Consider the following 22574-nt stretch of genomic DNA (forward strand, 5'->3'; position numbering starts at 1 on the left):
TGTAACTAATCTAATTGATATTCATGTTTAGTTACTATATATATATGTCTATATATATGTATATATATAGTTTTTAATAGAAAAGGCTTTTATTTATTTATTTTTAATTTTTGAATTTTATTTTATTTTTTTACACAGCAGGTTCTTATTAGTTATCTATTTTATACGTATCAGTGTATACATGTCAATCCCAATCTCCCAGTTCATCACACCACCACCACCCGCCCCGCCGCCGCTTTCCCCCCTTGGTGTCCATACATTTGTTCTCTACATCTGTGTCTCTATTTCTGCCCTGCAAACCGGTTCATCTGTACCATTTTTCTAGGTTCCACATATAGGCGTTAATATACAATATTTGTTTTTCTCTTTCTGACTTACTTCACTCTGTATGACAGTCTCTAGATCCATCCATGTCTCAACAAATGACCCAACTTCATTCCTTTTTATGGCTGAGTAATATTCCATTGTATATATGTACCACATCTTCTTTTTTATTTATTTATTTATTTTTAACATCGTTATTGGAGTATAACTGCATTACAATGGTGTGTTAGTTTCTGCTTTATAACAAAGTATATCAGCTATACGTATACATATATCCCCATATCTCCTTCCTCTTGCGTCTCCCTCCCATCCTCCCTATCCCACCCCTCTAGGTGGTCACAAAGCACCGAGCTGATCTCCCTGTGCTATGTGGCTGCTTCCCACTAGCTATCTATTTTACATTTGGTAGTGTATATATGTCCATGCCACTCTCTCACTTCATCCCAGCTTACCCTTCCCCCTCCCCGTGTCCTCAAGTCCATTCTCTAGGTCTGTGTCTTTATTCCTGTCCTGCCCCTAGGTTCTTCAATACCTTTTTTTTTTTCTTACATTCCATATATATGTGTTAGCACACAGTATTTGTTTTTCTCTTTCTGACTTACTTCACTCTGTATGACAGACTCTAGGTCCATCCATCTCACTACAAATAGCTCAATTTTGTTTCTTTTTATGGCTGAGTAATATTCCATTGTATATATGTGCCACATCTTCTTTACCCATTCATCTGTCGATGGGCACTTAGGTTGCTTCCATGTCCTGGCTATTGTAAACAGAGCTGCAGTGAACATTGGGGTGCATGTGTCTCTTTGAATTATGGTTTTCTCAGGGTATATGCCCAGTAGTGGGATTGCTGGGTTGTATGGTAGTTCTATTTTTAGCTTTTTAAGGAAGCTCCATACTGTTCTCCACAGTGGCTGTATCAATTTACATTCTCACCAACAGTGCAAGAGGGTTCCCTTTTCTCCACACCCTCTCCAGCATTTATTGTTTATAGATTTTCTGATGATGCCCATTCTAACTGGTGTGAGGTGATACCTCATTGTAGTTTTGATTTGCATTTCTCTAATAATTAGTGATGTTGAGCAGCTTTTCATGTGCTTCTTGGCCATCTGTATGTCTTCTTTGGAGAAATGTCTATTTAGGTCTTCTGCCCATTTTTGGATTGGGTTGTTTGTTTTTCTAATATTGAGCTGCATGAGCTGATTATATATTTTGGAGATTAATCCTTTGTCGGTTGATTCATTTGCAAATATTTTCTCCCATTCTGAGGGTTGTCTTTTCATCTTGTTTGTAGTTTCCTTTGCTTTGCAAAAGCTTTTAAGTTTCATTAGGTCCCATTTGTTTATTTTTGTTTTTATTTCCATTACTCTAGGAGGTGGATCAAAAAAGATCTTGCTGTGATTTATGTCAAAGAGTGTTCTTCCTATGTTCTCCTGTAAGAGTTTTATAGTGTCCAGTCTTACATTTAGGTCTCTAATCCATTTTGAGTTTATTTTTGTGTATGGTGTTAGGGGGTGTTCTAATTCCATTCTTTTACATGTAGCTGTCCAGTTTTCCCAGCACCACTTATTGAGGAGACTGTCTTTTCTCCATTGTATATCTTTGCCTCCTTTGTCATAGGTTAGTTGACCATATGTGTGTGGGTTTATCTATGGGCTTTCTATCCTGTTCCATTGATCTATATGTCTGTTTTTGTGCCAGTACCGTATTGTCTTGATTACAGTAGCTTTGTAGTACAGTCTGAAGTCAGGGAACCTGATTCCTCCAGCTCCATTTTTTCCCCTCAAGACTGCTTTGGCTATTCGGGGTTTTTTGTGTCTCCATACAAATTTTAAGATTTTTTGTTCTAGTTCTGTAAAAAATGCCACTGGTAATTTGATAGGGATTGCATTGAATCTGTAGATTGCTTTGGGTAGTATAGTCATTTTCACCGTATTGATTCTTCCAATCCAAGAACATGGTATATCGCTCCATCTGTTTGTGTCATCTTTGATTTCTTTCATCAGTGTCTTATAGTTTTCTGAGTACAGGTCTTTTACCTCCTTGGGTAGATTTGTTCCAAGGTATTTTATTCTTTTTGTTGCAATGATGAATGGGATTGTTTCCTTAATTTCTCTTTCTGATCTTTCGTTGTTAGTGTATAGGAATGTGAGAGATCTCTGTACATTAATTTTGTATCCTGCAACTTTACTAAATTCATTGATTAGCTCTAGTAGTTTTCTGGTGGCATCTTTAGGATTCTCTATGTATAGTATCATGTCATCTGCAAACAGTGACAGTTTTACTTCTTCTTTTCCAATCTGTATTCCTTTTATTTCTTTTTCTTCTCTGATTGCTGTGGCTAAGACTTCCAAAACAATGTTGAATAATACTGGTGAGAGTGGACATCCTTGTCTTGTTCCTAATCTTAGAGGAAATGCTTTCAGTTTTTCACCATTGGGAATGATGTTTGCTGTGGGTTTGCCATATATGGCCTTTATTATGTTGAGTTAGGTTCCCTCTTTGCCCACGTTCTGGAGAGTTTTTATCATAAATAGGTGTTGAATTTTGTCAAAAGCTTTTTCTGCATCTATTGAGATGATCATATGGTTTTTATTCTTCAGTTTGTTAATATGGTGTATCACATTGATTTGTGTATATTGAAGAATCGTTGCATCCCTGGGATAAATCCCACTTGATCATGGTGTATGATCCTTTTAATGTATTGTTGGGTTCTGTTTGCTAGTATTTTGTTGAGGATTTTTGCATCTACATTCATCATTGATATTGGTCTGTAATTTTCTTTTCTTGTAGTATCTTGGTCTGGTTTGGTATCAGGGTGATGGTGGCCTCATAGAATGAGTTTGGGAGTGTTCCGTCCTCTGCAATTTTTTGGAAGAGTTTGAGAAGGATGGGTGTTAGCTCTTCTCTAAATGTTGGATAGAATTCATCTGTGATGCCATCTGGTCCTGGACTTTTGTTTGTTGGAAGATTTTTAATCACAGTTTCAATTTCATTACTTGTGATTGGTCTGTTCATATTTTCTATTTCGTCCTGGTTCAGTCCTGGAAGTTTGTACTTTTCTAAGAATTTGTCCATTTCTTCCAGGTTGTCCATTTTATTGGCATAGAGTTGCTTGTAGTAGTCTCTTATGATGCTTTGTATTTCTGTGGTGTCCATTGTAACTTCTCCTTTTTCATTTCTAATTTTATTGATTTGAGTCCTCTCCCTCTTTTTCTTGATGAGTCTGGCTAAAGGTTTATCAATTTTGTTTATCTTCTCAAAGAACCATCTTTTAGTTTTATTGATCTTTGCTATTGTTTTCTTTGTTTCTATTTCATTTATTTCTGCTCTGATCTTTATGATGTCTTTCCTTCTACTAAGTTTGGGTTTTGTTTGTTCTTCTTTCTCTAGTTCCTTTAGGTGTAAGGTTAGATGGTTTATTTGAGATTTTTCTTGTTTCTTGAGGTAGGATTGTATTGCTATAAACTTCCCTCTTAGAACTGCCTTTGCTGCATCCCATAGGTTTTGGATCATCATGTTTTCGTTGTAATTTGTCTCTAGGTATTTTTTGATTTCCTCTTTGATTTCTTCAGTGATCTCTTGGTTATTTAGTAACGTATTGTTTAGCCTCCATGTGTTTGTGTTTTTTACGTTTTTTTCCCTGTAATTCATTTCTAATCTCATAGCGTTGTGGTCAGAAAAGATGCTTGATATGATTTCAATTTTCTTAAATTTACCGAGGCTTGATTTGTGACCCAATATGTGATCTATCCTGGAGAATGTTTGGTGTGCACTTGGGAAGAAAGTGTAATCTGCTGTTTTTGGATGGAATGTCCTATAAATATCAATTAAATCTATCTGCTCTCTTGTGTCATTTAAAGCTTGTGTCCTTATAAATTTTCTGTCTGAATGATATGTCCATTGGTGTAAATGAGGTGTTAAAGTCCCCCACTATGATTGTGTTACTGTCAATTTCCTCTTTTTTAGCTGTTAGCAGTTGCCTTATGTATTGAGGTGCTCCTATGTTGAGTGCATATATAATTATAATTGTTATATCTTCTTCTTGGATTGATTCCTTGATCATTATGTAGTGTCCTTCCTTGTCTCTTGTAACATTCTTTATTTTAAAGTCTATTTTATCTGGTATGAGTATTGCTACTCCAGCTTTCTTTTGATTTGCATTTGCATGGAATATCTTTTTCCATCCCCTCACTTTCAGTCTGTATGTGTCCCTAGGTCTGAAGTGGGTCTCTTGTAGACAGCATATATATGGGTCTTGTTTTTGTATCCATTCAGCGAGACTGTGTCTTTTGGTTGGAGCATTTAATCCATTCACATTTAAGGTAATTATCGATATGTATGTTCCTATTACCATTTTCTTAATTTCTGTTTCCTTTCCCATGTTAGGGAAGTTTTCGACTATAATCTCTTCAAATATTTTCTCTGGTCCTTTCTCTCTCTCTTCTCCTTCTGGGACCGCTATAATATGAATGTTGTTGCGTTTAATGTTGTACCAGAGGTCTCTTAGGCTGTCTTCATTTCTTTTCATTCTTTTTTCTTTTTTCTGTTCCGCGGCAGTGAATTCCACCATTCTGTCTTCTAGGTCACTTATCCGTTCTTCTGCCTCAGTTATTCTGCTATTGATTCCTTCTAGTGTATTTTTCATTTCGGTTATTGTATTGTTCATCTCTGTTTGTTTGTTCTTTAATTCTTCTAGGTGTTTGTTCCTTAATTCTTTTAGGTCTTTGTTAAACATTTCTTGCATCTTCTCGATCTTTGCCTCCATTCTTTTTCCGAGGTCCTGGATCTGCTTCACTATCATTATTCTGAATTCTTTTTCTGGAAAGTTGCCTACCTCCACTTCATTTAGTTGTTTTTCTGGGGTTTTATCTTGTTGCTTCATCTGGTACAAAGTCCCCTGCATTTTCATCTTGTCTATCTTTCTGTGAATGTGGTTTTTGTTCCACAGGCTGCCGAATTGTAGTTCTTGCTTCTGCTGTCTGCCCTCTGGTGGATGAGGCTGTCTAAGAGGCTTCTGCAAGCTTCCTGATGGGAGGCACTGGTGGTGGGTAGAGCTGGGTGTTGCTCTGATGGGCAGAGCTCAGTAAAACTTTAATCTGCTTGTCTTCTGATGAGTGGGGCTGGGTTCCCTCCCTGTTGGTTGTTTGGTCTGAGGCGACCCAGCACTGGAGCCTACCCGGCTCTTTTGTGGGGCTAATGGTGGACTCCAGGTGCGCTCATCGTGCTTCTGTGTCTTTGCGCCCCCTATTATTCTGCCTGGAATGCTTTCCCCTGCCTCTTTGGAAATTTTGTTTGCATCCTTCAAAACCAAGATAATCCATCATGTCAGCAAGCATAGTTTCTTGCTCCCTCCTTTGGGTTTTCAGAGTCCTTTAAACAAACCTATTCTCTAGCAATTACCCTCGGTATTATAAATACCTGTTTGCGCATGTTCATTTCTTACTAGACTATGAACTTCTTGAGAGCAGAGGCCTGCCATTCATCTCTGCTGAGCCAGTGCTTAGCTCAGAGTCTGACTCATCATAGATCCTTAATTCAAGTTTATTGAATTTATTAATTAAGCCATAACCAAGGCATCACCATCCATTTAATTGCAAATGAAGTCACAAAGATGGAATTAACAGCCTCATTTTTATCAGCCTCCTGATAAAGAGATGACAAACACTGAGTGCTTCTCACAATGCCAGCTCATGTAGAGCACAGAAAAGCATCCAAAGGCATTGGCCCTGGCCTTGAGTAGATTATAATAGAGTGGGAAAGATAAGACTTCCATTCATAAAACAAATGGAGGACAACATTAAGAACGTTGGAAAGCCATGTTGGTTGTAGCAGGCATCTGAACTGCTGGGGCTTGATGCCAGAAGGAATGCGAGCAAGTCCTCCCTCACAGCCTGCCGTCCTTCCTAGTAGCACGGTTGGCAGGTAGGGTCACTTGGAGTCTAGTGAGGGAGGTGGGAGGGAGACATTGCAATGAGTGTGCTCAGAAAAGCTTTCCATATGAAGCTAGATTAAAAGTACTATTGAGGAATATGTGGTTTGGGGATTGGTAAAGAAGAGGGTTGGGAGAAAAGCATTTGAGAAGGTGAAACGAGGTGGGAAAATGCTGGATATTGGAGTTTAGAGGCACAGGCAATCTGAATCAGATCTTTAGGCACCACAGTTGTTTGAAGAATTCCGTTGTGCCATGTAGCCAGAGATAGCAATAAAAACAATAAAATCTGTTCTCTTTTGCTTTACCGTCTACACAACGTTTATGGATCCTTGAAATAGTCATTGGGTCCTTATGACAGTCCTATCTGGTGTGCTGGGTGCTTAGAGGTTGAGTCTTCCTTGACCTCATCACACCACACCCCATCTTAGGCTAAGACAGAAACCCTCCTCCATGCTCCAGAGGGCCCCTGAGCTTCCCTCTGACATGGCATGTTCACATGCTATGTTTATTGGTTTATTCCTGGGGAAAAGAGGCACCATGTCTTATCTGTGCCCAGTACCTGGAATAAAATAGGAGTTTGGCGAATGTTTGCTGCCTGAGTGATTGAATGCATGGATGTAATACAATGCATGGCAATCCTACTTGCTATTATGTTATTTCTATCAAGTGTCTCATTCTCCACCTGAGTTCACAAGCTACTCAACAAGTCCCCAGCAGGAAACCCAAAGATCACACCCCATCTCAGAATCTCCAGCCTGCCAAACATTGAATGGACAGAGTTGCCCAAGGATCAGCTGGAGCTATCCCTCCTCCAGGCGTGGAGTTACTACAGGCTGAATAATAAAGATAACAGAGCTTTGAGCCTGGACATGGCATGCCTGCTAGAGCACAGAAACAGACATGACCCAGCAGCCCCAGGCTCTGCTGATAACAAAGGCTTTCTGAGCAATGGTCCTTCAAAGCGACAAATCAAGACAGACAGCCTGCCAAAAACCTGCTGACCCAGCAGACTCAGAATCCCTTACCCGCCGAGAAACAGCCCTCCCAGCCCATCCATCACTTAGACAACTCAAATTAGATGGTGAGAACATCAAAGAAGCAGAGTATGCCTTTGTGGCTGTAGGAAAGCTCCTGGGCAACCTTGCCCCACATACTCCCCTCCCTGCCTCTCAGGGAGCCTGAGGAATAAATACCTTCGTCTGCCTGTCAGATTTCTACCCATCCTCCAAGGCCCAGCTCCAATGCCACCTCCTCTGTGATGCCTTCGCCCATCTCAGAACAGCATATTGTTAGGTCAAGAGTAGGTTTTGATGTTGTTCAGGGCAAGAGTCTCTGCACTGCTCAAATTCTCATCTTCTGATCCATCACCTCTTCCCCTAACGAGGTACATATAAGGGGAAGCTCTATGGGGAACAAAGAATCCCTCTGTACCCAACACCCCAATGCAGGGCTCTCTGAAAGAGCAGAATTGAATGATAAAACTTGAAACTCAGATTGGGCTTCCATCTCTTCCCAGAGCCAGCACCCTAGTCCTGGGGTCTTAGCGCCTTTCAACATGGCAAGGATGAGTGCTCAGGTGTGTGGGAGGGAGGAGACTTTGTCAGTCTCAGGCAGGCTCCGAGTTCATTCATCAATCCTGCCACATGGGAGGGGTGGGTGGGAGAGGGGAGAGATTGATTGATTATTGCTTATTGTTTTCAAATCGGTTGACCCCACTCACATATAAATATGGCTTGGTTAATGGCTTGGACTGTGATCAATCATAATAACAAAGGGTAGTGGGGGTCGGGGGCACCTTCCTTTCAGATGTGACTTTAACTCCAACCACTGATCACACATCCATGGAAGCAGATTTGTAAAGTGACTCTTCAGCACTCAACATCCATGTTCTGATTTGAATCCACAAATGCCTCGTGAACCATCTAAGAGGAGGGAGAATGTGCAATCTCTTCATCCTGTCCTTGACCAGAGCATTTAAGACAGTTTATCCTATTTCATGTGCTTTAGCGTACAAAGAACAGGTTCTGCTGCTATAACAAAAATTCTTGATTTGGGGACAGGGCAGTCTAAGATGGTTAAACAGCAGGTGTGCCCCACCTCCAATAATATTTCCCTGCCTCTACAGTTACAGGCATGCCCCACCCCCAGCAGTCTCCTACAGCCTTGTTAAAGCCAGTGAGTGACCAGACAGGGGATGCCCCTTGATCACCTGGCCCTGGCAGCCAGAGGGGCTTGCGTTGCTGGGCCCCCTGGGGCTATAACAATTGGAAAAACAGTTCTGGGCAGACTGCCACACACTGGGCACTGCACAAACAGCAGACTGAAGCACAACTCCAGTCTGCTTGTGAAAAAAGTCTATTTACTTGTCCTGGAGCTTCAACCTTAGAAAGTAAAATTATCTATAACTACAATAATTAGTTAAGGGATACACAAAATAAAAAGATGTAAAATATGACATCAGAAATGTAAAGCATGGGAAGAGGGACTAAAAATGTAGAGTTTTTAAGATGTGTTCAAACTTAAGTTATCAACTTAAAATAGACTGGTATATGTATAGGCTGTTATGTGTGAACCTCATGGTAACCACAAAGCAAAAACCTATAGTAGATACAAAAAAAAAGATAACGAGAAAGGAATCTAAAGATAACACTAAAGCAAGTCATCAAACCACAAGGGAAGAAAGCAAGAGAAAATGAAAAGAACAGAGAAGAACTAGAAAAACAACCAGAAAACAACACAGTAGCAATAAGTATATACCTATCAATAATTACTTTAAATGTTAATGGACTAAATTCTCCAATCAAAAGACATAGAGTGGTTGAATGGATTAAAACAAACAAACAAACAAGATTCATCTATACGTTGCCTACAAGAGACCAACTTCAGAGATAAGAACACACACAAACTGAAAGCAAAGGGATGGAAAAAGGTATTCTCTGCAAATGGAACATAAAGAAAAGAGAACTCTCCTACACTGTTGGTGGGACTGTAAATTGGTGCAGCCACTATGGAAAACAGTATGGAAGTTCCTCAAAAAATTAAGAATAGAACTATCATGTGATCCAGCTCTTCCACTTCTGGGTATTACCTGAAAAATATAAAAACAGTAATTCAAAAAGATAAACACACCCCTATGTTCATTGCAGCATTATTTACAATAGGCAAGTTATGGAAATAACCTAATTATCCATTGGTGGATGAATGGATAAAGAAGATGTGGTATGAAATCCTGCCATTTACAACAACATGGATGGACCTTGAGGGCATTATGCTAAGTGAAACAAATCAGACAAAGACAGATACCATATGATTTCACTTGTATGTAGAATCTAAAAAAATTGAAACAACCAAACAAAACAAAATTCATAGGTATAGAGAACAGATTATTGGGTAGAGAACAGACTGTTGGTTATCAGAGGAGAAGGGGGTTGGGGGGGCAGAAATGGGTGAAGGGGGTCAATTTATGGTAATGAATGGTAACTAGACTTATGGGGATCACTACATAAAGTGGGGATCACTTTGTAGCATATATAAATATCAGATTATTATGTTGTACACCTGAAACTAATATAATGTTATATACCAATTTTTACCTCAGATAACTATTTTGACAGGCTGTAGTATCTCCTCAGATACTTTAGTTGAGAAAGAATGGAGACCAAGGTTTTGCATCCATTGGGTTGGCTGGGTCTTCTGGCATTGGTGAGGGAGAGGTTAACTGTGATGTGGCAGCCAGGGCCTCTTAGCCATGGGTTGCCATAGAGACAATCCTGTGATACTCAGTACTACAGGCAACTGTACCAGGCAGCCTCTCCTTGCTCAGCCTATAGCAGGCATGATGCTGGAGATGGCCGCCCTGGTCTTGTCTTTTCCCATTTAGAGACCTCAGAAACTGCTGCCCTGAGGATCCATGTGAAAGAACTTCTATACTTCTGGTACATTTTCCTGCTCTTTTGCCCTTTTTCTGGGAAACAAGCAAAGCAAAACAGAACAAGAGCTCTGTTTTAAAAAAAAAAAACTCAGAGGGGACCTGCGGTTGGTGAGCTGCACAGAGAAGCATTGCCCAGACTGGGGTTAGACAGGGCCCATCTCTATTCTGAGATCTTTCTTCCTTGTCAGATGATCATTTATCCAAACCTTCCCAGTCTCAGAGGTGGACCCCTGACCTGGCTGTCTTGCCAGCTGTCAGAGCACGCCATTAAAATGCTCTTCCTAATTCTAACGAAAACAAAGATAATATGTTCTAACACAATGCTAAACACTTTAAATACTTTACCTCCATTTTATAGATGAGAAAATTGGGATACAGAACGTCCAATGACACGCATAAGGTCATACAGCTGGTTGACTCCAAAGTTCATGCAGTAGCTACTCTGCTGTTCTGTCTCTGACGCTTGGCTGAAACTAACCTCCCCTGTGACTTCTCCTCATTGGTCCTTATTCATTCTCTGGAGCAATAGAGGATGAATTTCCTTCTGTTTCATAGCCTTGTCCCTTGGAGAAAACGTGCATGATAGCCTTCAGTGAACTGGAAGCTCTGTGGGCAATTGCGAGAAACGGTTATGCTCAGAAGGCAGCATTTTGCCTCTCCTTGTTCCCTTCTTCTCCACGATAAACATCACTGTTTACCCTTAAAATGTATAATAAGAGTTCCTGCTCATTATTCCCAACAAATGCATTGATCTCAGAGTCTTTCCAGAAAAAGGCAGACAACCCTTGATTGCTGCTCCTCCAGCCACCCCCTCCACTACCCAGCATCAGGCCAGCAGGGCTGACATCTGTCCCTCACCACACCATCAGCTTACACACTGTCTAGCAGCCACTGAGGGAGGAACAACCTAGGAGGCTGCACTCGGTCCCTTGGTCCCAAGAGTGGTGTCAGTAACAACAGGTCATCTGTCTTCAAGCAGACTTTGGGAAGACAATTTGGTGACAGTTTAGTGACAGACAGGACACACCTTTGGGTATCGACTAATTGTCAGGCATGTGTTGAATTCCACAGAAACTCACCTCTCCTTCTGCACTGTGCCCTCAAAGAACAAACCTACAATCAAAGGATGACGGTGACTTTTCTCATCCCATTGGATCATTTTGTAGGTAAGGAAACTGAGACCCAGGAAGATGAGACTATGTTACCCAACAGAGGCAGCACCAGGAACCAAATGCAGGTCTGTCTGAATCCAAAGTCTACCTTCTTAACCACCACGCCATAAGACATACTGGCCATCCCCATCTCTGGCATGGACCAGCACCCTGACTCTGGGAAATCTCTAAATCTCTAAATTGTAAAGTACCATATAGAATTGGTGTGAGTGCTACATGGGATATAATTCGTTATGTTCCTAGCACAGTGCCAAGCATGGAGTAGCTTCTCCATCAGAGGTACCCAGTGTCGTCAGCAGGGGCTGGGACCCATATCTCTCTCGTTTCCCTGGTAGGGCCTCTGTACATCTGCCTCACTGGTGCTCCTTATCACAGCAGGGGCAGGGATGGCACTGTTCGGGGCGGAGAACAAGGCAACAGCCAAAGCTTGGCCCTCAGTGAGCTTGCAGGTCAGCAGAAGACAAAGGGGCAACACCCATCTTCTGCATCTTCTCTGTAGAATTCGATGCAGCTGTGTGATCCCTCCTTCCTGAAGGCCCTTACTCTCGTGGCTCCTGAGAGAGCACTGTCCCTCTTTTTCCTCCCTACACAACCATGAACTCTTTTGTTGACTCTTCATTCTTCCCTAGATTTCTTCATGTTGGGGCCCTCAGGGCTCTTCCCTCTCATCTCCAAAGAGACCTTATCCTAGGTGACGTCATCAGGTCTCATGGTGCTAAATACCAAGTGGACGCTGATACCCTGAGCTTTTCCTCTTCAGCCTGAACCCCTTGCTCAGCTCCGAGCTCCAACATCCAACAAACTGCATGATGTTTTCAATCTGATATTTCCTGGGCTTCTTAAACTGAGCATTTCCCAAACCGAACTGTGATTCCCCATGCCAAACCGATTTCTCTCCCCCACTCCCATCGCTCTTACCTTTGGTTCCCACAATTGATTCATTCATTGTGTGCGTATTGAGTGTCATCATTATTCCAAGCGTTATATTCTAAGCAGCAGAGAACAAGATAAAGTAAAAATGACTAAGTCCCTTTTTTCATACAGCATATAGTTTAGTAGGAGAGCCAGAAAAGAACCAGTAATTCATTTAATAAATAACATACTGTACTTTTAGGGACCAGTACTTGCCCCTCCCTCTATATCCCAAGTTGCTGAGGCCAAAGTGTTTAAAGTCATTCTTGACTCCTGCCTTTCCCTTACCTTCTCTCTCTCTCTCTGTTTTTGTTTGTTTGTTTGTTTGTTTTTGGCTATGCAGCTTGTGGTATCTTAGTTCCCTGACCAGGGATTGAACTCGGGCCCTCGGCAGTGAAAGCACTGAGTCCTAACCACTAGACGACCAGGGAATTCCCTCCTTTACCTTCTCTGTTCAATCTACTGGTGCGTCCTATCAGCTCTACCCCCAAAATACTTCTATTTTGAATAGAGTTCTTAGCGGTGAGGTGTTGATAATGGATAGGATAAGGAATGATCACAGAACAGGCCATATGCTATGTCTGGAGAAAAAAAAAGGAATAAGATGAAAAAAAAATATTCCTCCATTCTTTAGAGAAACACAGGGAACACACTCACTTTTGTTTGCAGGGCAATTCATGTTCTTGCTGCCCTTGGGTTTTGTATTTCTCCAGGACTCCATTCTTTGTGGTGGGGCTCCTATGATTCCTTATCTTGCTGAAGTGGGGTGGTGGTACTTGTCTCGCCATTGTATTCACGCCAAGAAAGATCTCAGATTGTTCTCTGAAGTCTGACAGAGGCACAGGTGCAGGGGGATGCCATTCCATGCCCCACCGTCCTCACTGGTATATCTCTGCCCCATCCCGTGAGTCAGACCCTTAGAAGGGTCTTGCAATGTTCAAAGGAGGGCTTTCCTCGTGGGCTAAGCTAGATGGAACCCAAAAATAAAAATAGCAGGCATAGCAGGTGTCACTTCTGCAGGGTGGTCATCCAATGATCTGTTGGACACTGCTGGACATAGAAATGGGGGGCAGGAGTGGCGTTTCTCCATTGTCCTCACGCGAATGGAGACTGGGGGTCTGCAGGGTCTCACCTGGCGCCCACGTTGTTCCCGAGTCCTGGCAGTTTTCAGAGCTTTCTCTACGACGTGGGGTGAGCGTTGGGAAGATCCTCACGTCAACTCCTCAACCTTTCTGCCTGGTCCCACTGGGTCTCATCCAGACTCTACTTCTCTCTTTTTCCTTTCCCAGCCTGGCATTGAGGGTGAATGGAGAAGAGCCTTGCTTTCCCAGTCTGTACAAAATCTGTCGCTGGAGTCCCACAGTTCCCCCCTTCCTCCTGAGACCTCACATTCCAAAGCTCAACAGCAAGACTTACCCACTTTGTCAGTCTCCTGAGGCAACTCTGTAGAATGTCTAGCTGGCCGAATGATGAAATAAGTATGAGAAAAACACATCAAAACAGCACATCAGAATCTCTCCACAATGATTGTTGTCATGGAGGAAGGTCCAAAATGGTGAGGCATGCTGCATCTATAAATGTAAGACTCGTGGAGTTTATAAAGAGTCCCCCTGTGCTAATCTCCCTTAATCTCCTCATCAGTGCTGTGAATTAGTTACAGTTAATATAGTCAGATGATAGATAAAGAGCTAGTGCTTAAATGCAGGTTTTCTGCTTAAGTTTAGTGCATTATTCAATCCCAGGTGAAAATCCAGGTGAGAAATGATCACTACCAGTTCTAATAGATCTCTAGTCTGGGCCATCTGAATTTCCCTCAAATAGCCAACTGAAGGCATTTCTCCCTCCCTCCCAGATGTGGACAGTTCATCAGGGGAGTCATAGGCTTACTGCCCTTACTCATTGCCCCGAGTGAGCCCTGGCCTGTTGTTTTCTACCATTCTCTGGAGAGAGAGGTGTGATTTGAAGTCAAGACAGGAAGATGGGTCTTTAGAAAGTGGCGGGGAAGAGCAAGCAGGCTTCCAGGCGACTTTGATGGGGGTGGGAACGAGTTGCACACTTGAGCTTCAAAGAGCAGAAAACAAATGTGAGGTGTTCAAAGCATGAGCAGCATGAAGGGCTTGGTGCTGATGCTTCTTCTAATTTGTTTTTAATTAGACGTTGTTCAAGGGGGTGGGGGGAACCTGAAATGCTTCTATGAGGATCTGGATTTTAACCCGTCTGCTGGGAGCCCTTTATGGACACCGTGGCCTTCCATCCTTCTCGTCATTCTTTTCCTAGACAGGAATGGAGCTGAGGGGAATCTGGAGCGGACCTTCTCAGCTCTGGGTGGAGAGAGGCTATTTTTTGTTTCTCTTGATTGCAGCGTGGTAGGGTGTAGGGGCGGGAATGGAGGCCTGCAGTTTATATAATTTGGGGAGGCCTCTTTAAGAAGAAGAAAAAAATTGGTAGAAGAACCAATATTTACTTAGAAAGAGAAAACAGTCAAAACAAATTTCTAGAGCCTTGGGAACTTAGCTACCTTTTTTTTTTTTAATCTCTTCAGACAATTTACAAAAAAAAAAAAGAACAGCTTAAATAGAAACACTTTCGGATGACACACTGGTGTCCCCACTCCTCCTGGAACATTCTGCAACCCCCAGAGACTCCCAGCACTACAGGGTCTCTACAGGGGTGGGGGACCCTGAAACTTAAGCTTCATTAGCTTCGTGGGAAATCGCTGCGGGGAGGAGGTGGGACAGGCATCAGTGAGGGTGCCTGACAGCGGGTCGCAGGGAAGGGGATGTCGTGGGGGGTAATTACCCTTCCCCCCACCTTGGGAGCATCCCTGGGCTGCGGGGAGGAGGCTCTTGGGGAGGCAGCCACCCCACAACTGATCCCATATCAAGCAGGTTGGGCATCTCTGCTCAGCAGTCTGGGGGCCCACCAGCAGGCTCAGCTGGCCGAGGGCATCTTTCAAGGCCGCTCCCTCTTCATTCCAGGCTTCAAGTGGTGGCCAAGGAAGGCTCCAGATTGGAGCATTTTAAGCTCTTCTCCTGTGTGGATCCCTTCGGGAATATAGACTCGTTCCCCGGAGTCCCCTGGGAACTTCCCAGCCCAGAGGGAATGAGACTTCTGCTCTCTGTACCTGTCCGGGGGAGGTCTGGGTGAGGGGACTCCATCTCTCTGCCAACCCCGCCTACAGACTTCTCACAGAGGCGAGAGGAGTTGCCAATCTGACGGCCCCCCATTTTTTTTTTTTACTGTTTCAATATAATTTTATTAGCAGTTATTACATCAAAATTCACATTTACAGGATCCAAAGGACTGTCTTAGAAGATTCTAAAGTATATGTAGTTAGATTTTAACAGTAAGATAGAACATATCCTCATTATAGCACAGCCCTTAAAAAGTCAAGAATAATACTGAGAATTAAGTACACTTCTATCAAGAACTAGAAATGAATCCTGTGTGCATAGTGTGACTTAAAGTTCCATGGAAGTATAATACGTCTATGGATGTGAATTTCAGTGGCAAACATCATTAACTTCCAAACAACTGACACCAAAGGAATTTCCAATCAAAGCACAAGCATGGTGGCTTTCGTTCAATGTAGAGCTGTGATAATTCTATAAAGAGACCCTGAATCCTTAAGTCTTGTAACATGATTTTATGCTGTGACACTAATACAAAACACATCAACTCCAATGCGTAGATTCTGACACATCATGACAAAAAGATGGCCTTTTTCTACATCAGTGTGTTTAATGACTGTCCTGACAGGACCCAAGATCACTTTCTTCTTTTACTTCTGACTCCTGGCAAGGGGGATCCCACTCCCCTACCGCCGTCCCTGCGCGTCAAGTATAAGGCCCCACTCCCTTTCCAGGCTGGCTGGCCAGACCCTCATGTCTGCTCCAGCATCTGCAGCTGTACCTGGGAGGTGAGGCAGACAGGCGGTCCTTGCTCGTGTGGCTAATGGGGCAAGAGAGCTCGGTGTGCACCACAGACCCAGCATTTCTGTAAGACGAGGAAATCCTTCTGGGGTCTCCGGGCTTATGCATCGGCCCGCATCATCAGAGGAGCTCTGCCCTGGGAAGCCTCAGATGCTGGCTCATGAGTTCTGATTTACAGGCTTTTTTTTTTTTTTTTTTAATGTATTGAGTTCCCTATTTCACTATTTTTCCTTGATTAAGTCTCCTTCAGTTGAAAACCCAAAAGGAAGGAGAAATGTGTGACAGGATTCAAGGACCGGAATGCCATCTGTGCCCCAAGCGCTCACAAGTGCACACATGCAATTTTGCATCTCATTGCAGGGATGCCACAGATCTTTCTAAGGAAACCAAGGAGATCCTCTAAAACAGCGCTTGCCAAACACGAATGGAAACGGGAATCTTGTTCGAATGCAGACCCCGACTGAGGAAGTCTGGGGTGGGGCTTGAGACCTACATTGAGTTTGCAAGTTCCTGAGCAACCTCAGTGCTTCTGACCCAGAGCATCTAGAGCCTCACCACTCAGAGCCGGTCTGGCACCAGCACCGCCCAGGACCTTGTTAAAAATGTAGCATCTCAGGCCCGACCCCAGAAACCTTGGCCACCACTGAGTAGCTGACAGCCCTCTCATTTTTTCCGCCTGCAATCTCATCCAGGATTATACGATATAAATGGTTGCAGCTGTGCTGAGCAGGACTTAGTTAACTTAGAGGCTGGTCAAATAGGAAAATCACTAATTTCCCCAAGGAGCCAGGGCGATGCCACCAGCAGCTGGTCCTCCTCTGTGAGTCATTGGAAGCTGCAAACAAGACCTCGTGCGATGTTTGTGGAAGGTAATGTGGCTGAATTAATGATGATGCAGGAGCCGTCGCAGAGGTGATTCTTGACTCTCTTAATCGCGCCATTTCTCAACCTTAATGCTGCCTCGCTGCCATTTCTGAATTATATGTCCACACGCATCCAGAGACACACACATCATAGATTAATTCTCCCGCTCAAACTGATAAACCACCCAACACATAATTTATACTCATTTATATTTGCCCTAATCTAGCCAAACTCTTTTCTTTCTACTCTGTCAACCAGAGTGCTTTGAGAAAATTAGTCTTTAGACGGCGCCCCTATATTCACTGTCTGTGTGAGTCCATTCCAAAGCTGTACAAGAAAATCAGGGCTGAGAAAGTTCTAGGCTCTTTGCCGACTTCATTCTGATGAGGCACTTGAAGCATCTTGTTGGCTCAGTACTTTACATACTGCGGGTGGTGTTGTGTTCCATCACAAACAAAACGTGTTCCCATCAGACTCTGCCACGCTGCTCCCCCAGCACCACCACCCCCAACAGCCTACACTCACTGTCCTGTTAAGCTGGCCATGCTGTGTCTCTAGTCAGCATACCTAGCTGTCTTCCTGGCTTTCCTAGTCTCACTTCCTCAGACACCTCCCCTGACTCCTGGCTACAGATGCCAAGAGACCTTGGCCGCGCTACCCGAGCCAGAGACGGCGCTCTTCTGCCCTGCCTTCCTCAAGCACGTGGGGGAGAGACCCGCAGCGTTGATTTTGCTTCAGTGGTCCTACCCGTTGCTGCTTCTGCCGCCTCTGCTTTCACGGACTTGGAGTCTGGCTTGCCCAGGCACCGCGCCCTGCGGGACACGGCCTGCCCCGGCTAACACGTGGGGTTGTGTCTGCCTTTAATCTCAGGCCTGAGTGCTCCTGGCGTCTTCCAGGCTCCTCAGGCCCTTTTGGCATTCACCCAGAGTTTAGATGGCTGCCTCGAGACATCTTGGCCTTCTCCTCCCCGTCTGGATTCCCAGGTTTGTGCTGCCTCTCCCAACAAGTGCTGTCCTACTGTGGTTCAGGGCCTGGCAGGACCCACGCTTCCCTTAGAATCCAGACGTGAGTGAGCTGCCTTCTCCAGCTGAGCGCCCTGCAGGGACTTAACCCCTGCGACCCTCCCCAAGTGGAGCCAGATGGAGCCAAAGGACATGGGCAGTGCAAGGAGTCATGTTTGTGGCCATCCAGTGACCTGCTGTGGGACTGAGGGTGTGGATGTGGAGAAGGACTGAGGGACAGAAATGTAAACAGAGTCCAGTTCCTCCCTTTTCCACACGGTCTCGGTCCAGTGGCCTCAGGTGCATCGTTTGACCATCTGGGGCCTCGGTGGCCTCACCTGTGACCAGGGGATACCTATTCTTTTCCTGATGATGGGGATCTGGAACAGATCAAACCTTGTGGTTTGGTCCAGGACCCAGGGACTCACCCAGGACATGGGGTGGGTGTCGGGGTGTCTGATTCACCTGGAGGAAAGTGGAATTCTTGTGAGGACCAGCAGAAAGGCTTGGTCCTCCCTCCCGAGTCCACACTCTCATTCTACTTTCTCTTCTCTCCAGTGGCCCCTGTCCTGGAGCTGCTGGTGTGGTCCAAGTGACTCCCAGAGCAATTCTCCCGGTTGGCCAGCGCGCAGGCCCTGCCATGCCAGCCGGGAGGGAGCAGGAAACAAGCCCTCTTGTTGAGCAGCCTTTCCTCAGAGCCTGTGTGAGCAAAAGCTGCCCAGCGGACACGCAGGGCAGAAGCTGCCCTGGGGGTGGGCTCTCTGTGTTCCCTGACCCCCTTCTTCAGGCCCTCTGTCCCTAGCACAGCCCCCCTCTTAAGCCTGTGGGTACCTCTGGACCCGTCGGTTGTCCCCATAATGAATAGTGAGAGCTCTTCACATTACCGGCCTGCTCCTCTGGCAGGGAGGTGAGGGCTGGCGAGGCTCATTAGCATCTGCCTGCAAGGGGCTGGGCAGCGCTGCTCTCCCCTCCCGGATACAGCCTCTCCCTCCCAGGCCGCACGCTAGCCCTTCTCTGCTGTGTGTCTCCCTCCACGAGTGTGTCGTGAACAGTTGTGAAGAGGGTCACAGTCGTTTGTCGTTTGGTAGTGGTGACAGGAGGAAAGCATGTGCATGATTTGCTTTTGAAAATTTATAATAAATCGAAGCAATCATTTCCTCTCACTAGGATCCCAAGATGCTTTCTTGAGTAGGAGAGGAAGGGGTGGCGCCACTGGGAGTTGGGCTAACCCACCCCAGGGACGTGAGTGTGAATGTCATCCGTGATGTCTGAGGCCAGTGGAGGAAGATTGAGACCAGGACTGCTGACTGTCTTTCCTCCTGACTGTTGGCTGGGACAACGATGGATTCGTAAGGAACCCAGAGTTAGAACCAAGGAGATCCTCTGAAACAGCCTGTTTGGAACATGAATGCCAGGTCAATCACCCAAGGATCTTGTTAAAATGCAGACTTTGATTCAGTAGGTCTGGAGTGGAGGCAGTTGGCAATATCCAGATACTGGTGTGAAAGATGGGGAAATTCAGTGAGGCTTCTAGAATAAAACTATGCAATGCCATCTTTATGTAGAAGTCTGGAGGATGGATGTTTTCTTACATGGTCTCTTTTCCCAGGGCTACTAAGAGACTTTACTAGGTCTCTTTTCCTAGACTCAAGTACTCAAGGAGAAGGGCCATGCTGGACCCCAGTGACCATGATGGAGTTGGTTACACCTGCACAGACTCACGCATGCTATTTTGGAATGACTGGCCTCCCCATGAGACATAGTTACATCACGCTTCTCCAGAGTTAACTGAAGTCACAGATGAGTAGAAATTTAAAGCTGGAGGGGACTGTACAAAATCTCTAGCTCAATCTCCTATTTTAAAGATGGTGAAACTTAAGGCCAAAATGCTTAAATAACTGGTTTTGCCCCTGACACAGGGCCTGACCCATCAATAATGGTTGACCCAATTGATGCAATGTCCAATGTCATATCTTATAAAGTCCATCAGAACAGGAGCCTTCTGTTGCAGTTTTTCAACCTTCTACACTGCGAGTTGCAGCCTCATATCTGCAGAGCCCAGGACCTAAGGTGGCCACAGGGAGAGGGCTGGTTACGGGCCGCAGGGAGATGGATGGCACTTGATTTTTTCCAGAGAAGCCCAAACCCTAGAGTTTTAGGTGAAATCTGATTTTTAAGTATCGGCAACCAATTCAAATTTAACATAGAGTACTGTGGGGCCCAACAAGGCAGGTTGCTAGGGCAGATACACTTGCTCGCTTCCAGGCGCTAATCTTCATGTGTGCTAGGGAGTGAAAAGTAATGCTAGTTCATGGCTGTTTGGATGTCACCATGCAGAGCCAAGGCTCAGGAAATACTCTCCCTGTTAGCTTAGTCAGAAAGAGAGTTTCTTCCCTGAATAAAGAAGGGAAGCTTGCTGACAATCAGGATGTGGACGATGGATCAGACTACAGAAGTCTCTCTCCCTGTAACTAGAATAAGATAAGATGTTTGAGAGATTTAACTCAGCTTGGAATGTGCTTGGAAATTGCCTTCAGGATAGGTATCTTTGTTACTCCAAGTCAGGTGACTGGGGATTTTTCTGAGCTTAACTTCTCACTTAATGAGAAATCCATAAATGGGTTCTCATGTCTATATACACACACGGCATTAGGAAATCCAAGCATGTCATGACCATAGGACAGTTGGATCAGGTACAAACTGTAGTTTACCTGTATGTCCAATAGAGATATTTTATAAATGTTTTATCAACATACATACAGGAAATGTGCACACAGTCTACATACAAGAAAGTGCACATAAGAATAGCAGACAATGATTTTCACAAACTGAACATAGCTGTAAAATCAGCCCCCAAAGCAAGAAAGAACATGACCAGGAGCCCCTTAAGCCCCCTTTTCTGGTTACTGACACCTCCCCCACCCCAACCCCACCAGGGTGACCACTGTTCTGACTCCCAACAGCATAGATTATCTTTCTTTGTATACGAATTGTGTCTGTCTTCCTTTGCTCAACATTGTCGGTAAGATGAATTAATCCATATTCATCTTATATTCATTCATTCATCCATATCCATGAGTAGTTATGCTACTGTATCATTGCTATGTAGTATTCCGTTGTGTGTATATAACCCTATTTATCCATTCTACTGCCGATGCTTTGGGTATTTTCCATTTGGGGGTTATTACAAGTGGTGCTGCTGTGAGATTTTTGGTAGATTTCTTTGGATGAACATATGCACACATTTCTTTGGGAACAGAATGGATGGGTCATAGGCCATGCCTCAGTTAAGCTCTAGTAGCTGCTGCCAGTTAGCCAAAGTGAATGCATGCATTTATATTCCCACTAGCAGCGAATGAGTGTTCTGGCTGGTCCACGTCCTCGCCAACACTTAGATGTTGAAAGACAAAAGCTTAGTTTTGTTTTTCATCTGGTGGAGGTGTAACGTGTCACATCACTGTTTTAATTTGCATTTTCCCAATGACTAATAAAGTCAAGCACTTTTTTTGTATATTTAATGGCCATTGGAATATCCTTTTCTATGAAGAGTCTATTCAAATATCTTGCCCATAAAAAAGGTTATCTTTTCACTCTCCTAATGGCGTCTTTTGCTAAATAGAAGTTGTTAACTTTAACATTCACCAATTTATCCTTTTTTTTTCTTTATGGTTAGCTCTTTCATGTCCTGTTTAAAAAATCTCTGTCAAGGCAATTATACTTCAATAAAGATGTTTAAAAAACAAAACAAAACAAAAAACAAAAAACAAAACAAAACAAAAAAAAAAAAAAAATCTCTGTCTACTCAAGGTCACAAAGATGTTTTCCTTGAAAAGCTTTATTAATTTTTACCTTTCACATTTCAAGTAGAGACTGATGTAAGCTTCTTTTTATCTCCTAGAGATAATTTTTTCTCAGGACCAGTGAATCTATAGCATGGCTGAGGGACAATGCCCCATAATGGTAGGAGCAGGGATCTGAAATCAGACTGCCAGAGTCTTCCACTTACCAGCTGTTTGACTTTAAGCAGTGGCTAAACGTTTCTGTGCCTCATTTTTTTTTAGGGGTGATAATCCTGTCTTCCTCATGGTTTTCTTGTGAGGATTAATTATGATAACCTACACTCAAGGCTGAGGACAGTACCTGACGGCAAAATGAGCATTCACTTAGGGTTAGTTATTATTATTGTTGGACTTTTAATAAGCTAAGGGTTGGGGCAGGGAGAATGAAGAGGATGGGGAGGAGGAGGGGGAGTCAGTGTTGCAAATGTTGAAGCGGGTGGAGGGGAAGGAATAGAAAGCCACGCACCCCTGTGCATCTCTGAAGTTAGCTCACGGATCAGAGACTGTCAGCGTAAAAGCCAGAAGGTTCCAAGAAGTTCGCCCTGGGAACGCAGGGTAACAACGCCCAGATGGCCAGGAAGCACCCTGCTCATATTTATCCCCTCCCCCGGGACTGGCCCAGGGAGCAGGCCACAGTCCCAGTGATTATTTTAAGCAGGAAATA

General features: G+C 44.0%; 1 protein-coding gene and 1 long non-coding RNA gene across 23 annotated transcripts in view; one reads left to right on the forward strand and one right to left on the reverse strand.

Annotated features, from left to right (window-relative positions):
• ADPRM (ADP-ribose/CDP-alcohol diphosphatase, manganese dependent) overlaps positions 1-22574 on the forward strand; it is a 385000-nt gene that overhangs the window by 218213 nt on the left and 144213 nt on the right. The window lies entirely within an intron of this gene.
• LOC309618885 lies at positions 400-8099 on the reverse strand. The gene is made up of 2 exons (XR_014238661.1): positions 5504-8099; positions 400-3272 (listed from the first exon to the last, which is right to left on the reverse strand). It is a non-coding gene; the product is annotated as an uncharacterized lncRNA (long non-coding RNA).

Source organism: Balaenoptera borealis (assembly GCF_965194805.1).
Source record: "Balaenoptera borealis genome assembly, chromosome: 20".
Lineage (NCBI taxonomy): Eukaryota > Metazoa > Chordata > Mammalia > Artiodactyla > Balaenopteridae > Balaenoptera > Balaenoptera borealis.